The following is a 9,814-nucleotide window of genomic DNA, read 5'->3' on the forward strand; positions in this document are numbered from 1 at the left end:
GCTGAGACTTGCATGCCACCCATCTGTTGAGTAAGTAGATTTATTTGATGAGACATAAGCTTGTTCTGAGCAAGAAGAGCATTAACAGCTTCCACTTCCAACACGCCTCTCTTCTGAAAGGTCTCGGAGTTTACAAGATTTCTGTTAGATGAGTATAAATATTGGTTGCTAGCTACCAATTCAATAAGCTCAATAGTCTCCTCTGGTGTCTTCTTCTTGTGTAGTGAACCACCTGTAGAGGTATCTAAGCTCATCTTGGACATCTCACCCAAGCCTTCATAGAAGATATCTAGTTGGGTCCATTTGGAGAACATGTCCAGAGGGCATTGCCTAGTCAGTAGCTTGTATCTCTCTCAGGCTTCATAAAGGGTTTCACCCTCCTTCTGCCTGAAATTCTGAACCTCCAACCTAAGCTTAGTCAGCTTCTTTGGTGGGAAAAATTTAGTGAGAAACTTAGTAACAACCTTCTCCCAAGTATTCAAACTCTCCTTTGGTTGGGAATCTAGCCATAGCTTTGCTTTATCCCTCATAGCAAAAGGGGAGAGCATGAGTCTGTACACCTCTGGGTTCACTCCATTTGTCTTCATAGTATCACATATCTGCAGAAAATCAGAGATAAATTGATTTGGATCTTCATGAGGAAGCCCATGATACTGGAAGTTCTATTGCACTTGGGTGACCAATTGTGGCTTCAACTCAAAGTTTTTTGCAGCTGATGAGCGGATAATTTATACACTTTTTGGCATTGTTTTTAGTATATTTTAGTTAGTTTTTGTTATGTTTTTTTACTAGTTTTTATTCAAAAATCACATTTCTGGACTTTACTATGAGTTTGTGTGTTTTTCTATGATTTCAAGTATTTTCTAGCTGAAATTTAGGGACCAGAGCAAAAATCTGATTCAGAGGCTGAAGAAAGACTGCAGATGCTGTAGGATTCTGACCCTCCTGCACTCGAAATAGCTTTTCTCGAGCTACAGAAGCCCAATTGGTGACGCAAACTGGCGTTTGAACGCCAACTTTCTACCCTATTCTGGCGTTAAATGCCAGAACTGGCATAAAAGCTGGAGTTAAATGCCCAAACTGGCACAAAAGCTGGCGTTTAACTCCAAGAAAAGTCTCTACATGTGAAAGCTTCAATGCTCAGCCCAAGCACACACCAAGTGGGCCCCGAAAGTGGATTTCTACACTAACTATTCTAGCTTACTCATTTTCTGTAACCCTAGGTCACTAGTTCATTATAAAAACCACTTTTAGAGATTCATTTTGTTCCTGATGACAATTTACATTCAAACTTGTATCTTCTACGGCATGAGTCTCTAAACCCCATGGTTGGGGTGAGGAGCTCTACTGTGTTTTGATGAATTAATGCAATTACTACTGTTTTCCATTCAATCACGCTGGTTTCTCTTCTAAGATATTCACTCGCACTTCAACTTGATGAATGTGATGATCCGTGACACTCATCACCATTCTCAACCTATGAACGCGTGCCTGAAAACCACCTCTGTTCTACCTTAGACTGAGTACATATCTCTTAGCCTCCTGATTCAGATCAGAGTCTTTGTGGTATAGGCTAGAATTATTGGCAGCCATTCTTGAGATCCGGAAAGTCTAAACCTTGTCTGTGGTATTCCGAGTAGGATCTGGGAAGGGATGACTGTGACGAGCTTCAAACTCGTGAGTGCTGGGCGTAGTGACAGACGCAAAAGGATCAATGGATCCTATTCCAATATGAGTGAGAACCTGCAGATGATTAGCCGTGCGGTGACAGCACATTTGGATCATTTTCACTGAGAGGACGGATGGTAGCCATTGACAACGTTGATCCACCAACATACAGCTTGCCATGGAAGGAGCCTTGCGTGCGTGAAGAAGAAGACAGTAAGAAAGCAGAGATTCAGAAGACAAAGCATCTCCAAAACCTCAATCTGTTCTCCATTACTGAATCACAAGTACTCTTTATTTCATCTTGTTTATTTTTCATAAATACAATCACTCTCATTATTAATCTCCTGACTAAGATTTACAAAATAGCCATAGCTTGCTTCAAGTCGACAATCTCCGTGGGATCGACCCTTACTCACGTAAGGTATTACTTGGATGACCCAGTGCACTTGCTGGTTAGTTGTGCGGAATTGTGAAAGTGTGAATCACAATTTCGTGCACCAAGTTTTTGCCGCCGTTGCCAGGGATTATTCGAGTTTGGACAACTGACGGTTTATTTTGTTGCTTAGATTAGGAATAATTTTTCTTTGTTGGTTTAGAGTCACTAAATTTGAGTCTTTTATTTGAGTTCAGTTTTATATTTTAAGTTTGGTGTCAATTACATGTTTTTATTTTTCTTTCAATTTTTTTTCGAATTACATGTTCTTAGTTCTTCATTGATCTTCAAGTTGTTCTTGTTTATTTTTCTTGTTTGATCTTTAGTCTTTCTTGTTTTGTGTCTTTCCTTGTTTTTCTTGTGCATTTTCAAATTATTAGTGTCCAAAATATAAAATTTTTAAGTTTGGTGTCCTGTGTGTCCTTATTTTCTTAAAAATTTTCAAAATTTGTTCTTGGTGTTTATCTTGATCTTCAAAGTGTTCTTGGTGTTCATCCTGACATTCAAAACTTTCATGTTTGTTTTCTTTGTTTTGATCTAAAAAAGTTCTAAGTTTGGTGTCTTTTTATTATTTTTCTCTTTTTTCATTAAATTCAAAATATCTTTTCCCTTTATTTTAATTAAATTTTCGATTTTTACTTTTAAAAAAATTCAGATTCTTAATTTTTTTATTCTATCTTATCTTAGTCTTAAGTTTTAAAATCATGTCTTTAATTTTAAAACGTATCTTTTTCAAAACTCCCTAACCACTTTCTCTCTCTTCAATTTTCGAAAATCATATCCAAGGTTTTTCAAATTTCTTAATTAATCAATTATTTTAGTTTTCGAAACTTTTATTTTATTTTCTATTTATTTTATTTTATTTTATTCGGTTGCTTTTAATTAAATAAAATAAAAATAAAAAATATAATTTATTTATAATTAATATCAATTCCCTTTTTTCCATCATGGACATAAGTGGAAATGAACAGTCCAGAAGGACTCTGGGGTCATATGCTAACCCCATTACAGCTACATATGGGAGTAGCATCTGTATACCTCCCATCAAAGCAAGCAGTTTTGAGCTAAATCTTCAGCTCATCATCATGGTGCAGCAAAATTGCCAGTATTCTGGTCTTCCACAGGAAGAACCTACTGAGTTTCTGGCACAGTTCTTACAAATTGCTAACACAATACGTGATAAAGAAGTGGATCAGGATGTCTACAGATTATTACTGTTTCCATTTGCTGTAAAAGATCAAGCTAAGAGGTGGTTAAATAACCAACCCACAGCAAGCATAAAGACATGGAAACAGTTATCAGACAAATTCCTGAATCAATTTTACCCTCCAAAAAGGATGACACAGCTAAGGCTGGACATCCAAGGCTTTAAACAAGTGGATCATGAATCCCTTTACAATGCCGGGGAGAGGTATAGTGGGATGCTAAGGAAATTCCCCTCTGAAATGTTTTCAGAGTGGGTACAGTTAGACATCTTTTACTATGGGCTTACAGAAAGAGCTCAAATGTCTCTAGACTACTCAGCTGGTGGATCTGTACACATGAGAAAGACGATTGAAGAGGCTCAAGAACTCATAGATACGGTTGCTAGAAATCAACATCTGTACTCAAGCAGTGAATCCTCCATAAAAGAAGAGGCTAGGACAGTAACTACTAATCCTAGTCCTCATGAACAGATTGTTGAACTTAATCAGCAATTACTCTTTATGACAAAACAATTAGCAGAATTTAAAGAGATGCTCCAAGACACTAAAAATGCTAACAAGAATGTGGAAGCACAATTGAATCAGACAAGACAGCAGCTATCTAAACAGATAACAGAAGAATGTCAAGCTGTTCAACTGAGGAGCGGGAAGACATTGAATAATTCAGCTCAAAGTAGCAGAAAGTCAAGAAAGGAACAACTGACAGAGGATGACCAAACCACTGCCCAAATTCCCTCTGAGGACAGCAAGAGCCCAGAGAGGAATAATTCTGGCGTTCAAACGCTAGAAAAGGGTGAAAGATTGGCATCAAATGCCCAGTGGATGCCCACTTCTGGCGTTCAAACGCCAGAAAAGGGAGAAAAGTTGGCTTTAAACGCCCATTCCTTGCCCAGTTCTGGCGTTCAAACGCCAGAAAAGGGTGGGAAGCTGGCGTTAAATGCCCATCCAGCACCCAATTCTGGCGTTCAAACGCCAATGAGGGATCAGACACCTGAAAGTGCTGATAGTAACCCCTCTAAGAAGGCTCCTCCAACCACCTCTGTAGGGAATAAACCTGCAGCAACTAAGGTTGAAGAATATAAAGCGAAGATGCATTATCCTCAGAAACTCCGCCAAGCGGAACAGGATAAACAATTTGCCCGCTTTGCAGACTATCTCAGGACTCTTGAAATAAAGATCCCGTTTGCAGAGGCACTTGAGCAAATACCCTCTTATGCTAAGTTCATGAAAGAGGTCTTAAGTCATAAGAAGGATTGGAGAGAAACTGAGAAAGTTTTTCTCATTGAAGAATATAGTGCAGTCATTCTGAAATGCTTACCAGAGAAGCTTAAAGATCCAGGAAGCTTTATGAAACCATGCACATTAGAGGGTGCTTGTGCCAAGACAACTCTATGTGACCTTGGAGCAAGTATCAACCTAATACCTGCATCCACTATCAGAAAGCTTGGCTTGACTGAAGAAGTCAAACCAACCCAGATATGTCTTCAACTTGCTGATGGCTCCATTAAATATCCATCGGGCATAATTGAGGACATGATTGTCAAGGTTGGGCCATTTGCCTTTCCCACTGACTTTGTAGTATTGGAAATAGAGGAACACAAGAGTACAACTCTCATTCTAGGAAGACCTTTCCTAGCAACTAGACGAACTCTTATTGATGTACAAAAAGGGGAAGTGACCCTGAGAGTCAATGAGGATGAGTTCAAGTTAAATGCTATCAAAGCTATGCAGCATCCAGACACATCAAATGACTGCATGAGCGCTGATATTATTGACTCTTTGGTAGAAGAGATCAATATGACAGAGAGTCTCGAATCAGAGCTAGAGGACATCTTTAAGGATTTTCAACCTGATCTGGAGGAACTAGAGAGAACGGAAGAACCTCTGAAAACTCCTCAGGAAGAAGATAAGCCTCCTAAACTCGAGCTCAAACCACTACCACCATCCCTGAAATATGCATTTCTGGGAGAAGGTGACACTTTTTCGGTGATCATAAGCTCAGATCTAAATCCACAGGAAGAGAAAGCACTAATTCAGGTGCTGAGGACACACAAAACAGTTCTTGGGTAGTCCATAAGTGATCTTAAGGGCATTAGCCCAGCAAGATGCATGCACAAGATCCTATTGGAGGATGATGCTAAGCCAGTGGTTCAACCACAGAGACGGCTAAATCCAGCCATGAAGGAGGTGGTGCAGAAAGAGGTCACTAAGTTACTAGATGCTGGAATTATTTATCCTATTTCTTGTGGCGTATGTGTATTGACTACAGAAGGTTCAATACAGCCACCAAAAAGGATCATTTTTCTTTACCATTCATAGACCAGACGCTAGAGAGACTAGCAGGTCACGAATACTACTGCTTTTTGGATGGCTATTCATGTTACAACCAAATTGTAGTAGATCCTCAAGACCAAGAGAAAACAGCATTCACATGTCCATCTGGAGTATTTGCCTACAGGAGGATGCCATTTGGTCTGTGTAATGCACCTGCAACCTTTCAGAGGTGCATGCTATCTATTTTTTCTGACATGGTAGAAAAATTTCTAGAAGTCTTCATGGATGACTTCTCAGTATTTGGAGACTCATTCAGCTCCTGTCTTGACCATTTAGCACTTGTTCTGAAAAGGTGCCAAGAGACTAACCTAGTTTTAAACTGGGAAAAATGTCACTTTATGGTAACTGAAGGAATTGTCTTTGGGCACAAAATTTCGAACAAGGGAATAGAGGTGGATCAAGCTTAGAGGTAATTGAAAAACTACCACCACCTGCCAACGTTAAGGCAATCAGAAGCTTTCTGGAGCATGCAGGATTCTACAGGAGGTTTATAAAGGATTTTTCAAAAATCGCAAAACCTCTGAGTAATCTGCTAGCTACTAACACACCATTTGTCTTTGACACAGGGTGTTTGCAGGCCTTTGAGACTCTGAAGGCTAGGTTGGTCACGGCACCTGTCATTTCTGCACCAGACTGGACATTACCATTCGAAATAATGTGTGATGCCAGTGACCATGCTATTGGTGCAGTATTGGGACAGAGGCATGACAAGCTTCTTCACGTCATTTACTATGCTAGCCGTGTTTTAAATGATGCGCAAAAAAATTACACAACCACAGAAAAAGAGTTGCTTGCAGTGGTTTATGCCATTGACAAGTTTAGATCCTATTTAGTAGGTTCAAAAGTGATTGTGTATACTAACCATGCTGCTCTTAAATACCTACTCACAAAGAAGGATTCAAAACCCAGGCTCATAAGATGGGTGTTGCTTCTGCAAGAGTTTGATATAGAAATAAGAGACAGAAAAGGGACAGAGAACCAGGTAGCTGATCACCTATCCCGGATAGAACCAGTAGCAGGGGCGTCCCTCCCTCCTACTGTGATATCTGAGACCTTTCCGGATGAGCAACTCTTCACCATTCATGAAGCACCATGGTTTGCAGACATTGCAAATTATAAAGCTGTGAGGTTCATACCCAAGGAGTACAGCAGGCATCAAATGAAAAAACTAATGTGAGGTTCATGCCCGAGTTTTGATGACGCAAACTGGCGTTTGAATGCCAACTTTCTACCCTATCCTGGCGTTAAACGCCAGAACTGGCATAAAAGCTGGAGTTAAACGCCCAAACTGGCACAAAAGCTGGCGTTTAACTCCAAGAAAAGTCTCTACATGCGAAAGCTTCAATGCTCAGCCCAAGCACACACCAAGTGGGCCCCGGAAGTGGATTTCTACACTAACTATTCTAGCTTACTCATTTTCTGTAACCCTAGGTCACTAGTTCATTATAAAAACCACTTTTAGAGATTCATTTTGTACTTGATGACAATTTACATTCAAACTTGTATCTTCTACGGCATGAGTCTCTAAATCCCATGGTTGGGGGTGAGGAGCTCTGCTGTGTTTTGATGAATTAATGCAATTACTACTGTTTTCCATTCAATCACGCTGGTTTCTCTTCTAAGATATTCACTCGCACTTCAACTTGATGAATGTGATGATCCGTGACACTCATCACCCTTCTCAACCTATGAACGCATGCCTGACAACCACCTCCGTTCTACCTTAGAATGAGTGCATATCTCTTAGCCTCCTGATTCAGATCAGTGTCTTCGTGGTATAGGCTAGAATTATCGGCAACCATTCTTGAGATCCGAAAAGTCTAAACCTTGTCTGTGGTATTCTGAGTAGGATCTGGGAAGGGATGATTGTGACGAGCTTCAAACTCATGAGTGCTAGGCGTAGTGACAGATGCAAAAGGATCAATGGATCCTATTCCAACATGAGTGAGAACCGACAGATGATTAGCCGTGCGGTGACAGCGCATTTGGACCATTTTCACTGAGAGGACAGATGGTAGCCATTGACAACGGTGATCCACCAACATACAGCTTGCCATGGAAGGAGCCTTGCGTGCGTGAAGAAGAAGACAGTAAGAAATTAGAGATTCAGAATACAAAGCATCTCCAAAACCTCAACCTGTTCTCCATTACTGAATCACAAGTGCTCTTTATTTCATGTTGTTTATTTTTCATAAATACAATCACTCTCATCATTAATCTCCCGACTAAGATTTACAAAATAGCCATAGCTTGCTTCAAGCCGACAATCTCCGTGGGATCGACCCTTACTCACGTAAGGTATTACTTGGACGACCCAGTGTACTTGCTGGTTAGTTGTGCGGAATTGTGAAAAGTGTGAATCACAATTTCGTGCACCACCAGCTATAGGGGGTACCACAATACTTTTTCCATAAAGATCCGCAGTAGGGGCAGAGTAAGAGCCAAGCACTCTCCTTTGTTGATCATCCCCATTCGGATTTACCACATTGGCATTAACAGCATTATTGTGATCCATAGTGGATTCTGCAGCCTTGCAAAGTCTTGCTTGTTGTAAACGTTGCCTATAAGTCCTTTCAGGTTCTGGATCAAAGTCTAACAGAGGCTCCTTGTTTCTGTTCCTGAGCATAAACAAACAGGAAACACAAAAAGATGGGATTTTCTATGTCAGAGTATAGAGAAGTCCCAGTAAGGTATTGATGACAAGTCATCTTAGCCTAGTTTCACTAGCCTTTTTCTTTGTTTTTATTAGGTTTTATGCACTTTCTTGCATTCTAAGTAAGTAATTTGGAATGAAAATGCATGACTTCTTTGAATCAAACAACCACCATTTATTTGATGCTAAATCATGAGGTTGAAGCCAAATTTAATTGATTTTTAATGATTTATAAGCCTTGTGAATTTGGTGATACTTTGATTGGTTGTTTTGATTACTTGTAGGTGAAGAAAGAAGAAAAGAAGAAAAGCATGGCATAAGAAACGTGCCCAAGAGAAGAAAAGTGTGGCAAAAAAATCAAAGAAGAATGGAAGCCAAGTTGAGAAAGCAAACTGAGCTTCACAAAGACAAATGGGAGAAAGTAAGGCACCAAGCTAAGTTCAAATAGTTAACTGAGCACTAAAGAAAGCAAGGAAATGGCATGAAGCTCAGTTCACTAAGTGAGCTTTATCGGGCTCCTTCAAGAATTAATTCAAAGCAAAATTCCCATGTATGAAGCCTCAAGGTGTCGAACTCATGAACTCAAGGAAGGCAAGGAATGCTCCTCACAAAGAAAACAAAAGAAAATGTCCAAAAAAGCTTCACCCAAGGTTCGAACAAGGAACCACACGCTACTTAGCTTGGAAGGAAATTAAGCCAAAGTGAATTGGCTAGGATTCGAACCTGGGAGCTCATGAACACAAGGAGGGGCACCACTTTTAAATGCAAAGAAAATGAGCCAAGATGCATTCAGGAGGATTCGAACCAAGGAACTTCATGAAAGGGGAAGCAGGAGCACCCACTCTTCCAAGGAAATTTGCTTCAGACTTGCTTCCACCAGGATTTGAACTTGGGACCTTGAAGTCCAAAGCAAGGTGCCACAACATGGGGAGCTCAGTTGGTTTTCCCAACTGAGCGCTACTCCCCCTTCATCCCCCACACTTTGACACGGCCAAGCAACCATTTGGCGCAACAAAATGCTCACCAAGGAGGAAGCCTTGTGCGCATCATGACACAGCCAAGACATAAGAGCTCAGTTCAAAATTCCAACTGAGCTCTAGTGTCAAGCAACACGGACAGGGAGACTGACGTACCAAATCACACAAGCAAGTTAACATTTGGGCGCTCAGTTTGGTTTTCCAACTGAGCTTGCCCCTGGGAGGTGCACTTGGGCCAAAATTCACTAAAAATCTAATTTAATTCATTTCTTCACCAAATTTGAAAGCCCATCCAAATTCTAAAATCCAAGAATAGAAAGTGTATAAATAGAAGCTAGTTTGATTTAGTTAGGACCTCTAGACTTTACTTTGAATTGCTTCCTTTTAATTTTCATTTTCATTTGGAGCTTTTACTTTGATTTTGGATCTTAGAGAATTGGGAAGGAGAATTGATCTCTTTTCTTCCTTGTTCTTGCTTGAGCACTCTTTACTTTTCTTGCTTTTGATCTTGGGTGAAGAATTGAAGAACTTCTGTTTCAATCTC

At 40.1% G+C, this 9,814-nt stretch overlaps 1 non-coding gene across 1 annotated transcript; it reads left to right on the top strand.

Moving 5' to 3' along the window:
* The first annotated feature begins 309 nt into the window (after positions 1-309).
* LOC112788332 (small nucleolar RNA R71) lies at positions 310-416 on the top strand. The gene has a single exon (XR_003195700.1). It is a non-coding gene; the product is annotated as a small nucleolar RNA R71 (small nucleolar RNA).
* The last annotated feature ends 9,398 nt before the right edge of the window (positions 417-9,814 follow it).

This window comes from Arachis hypogaea, chromosome 20 (assembly GCF_003086295.3).
Source record: "Arachis hypogaea cultivar Tifrunner chromosome 20, arahy.Tifrunner.gnm2.J5K5, whole genome shotgun sequence".
Classification (NCBI taxonomy): Eukaryota; Viridiplantae; Streptophyta; class Magnoliopsida; order Fabales; family Fabaceae; genus Arachis; species Arachis hypogaea.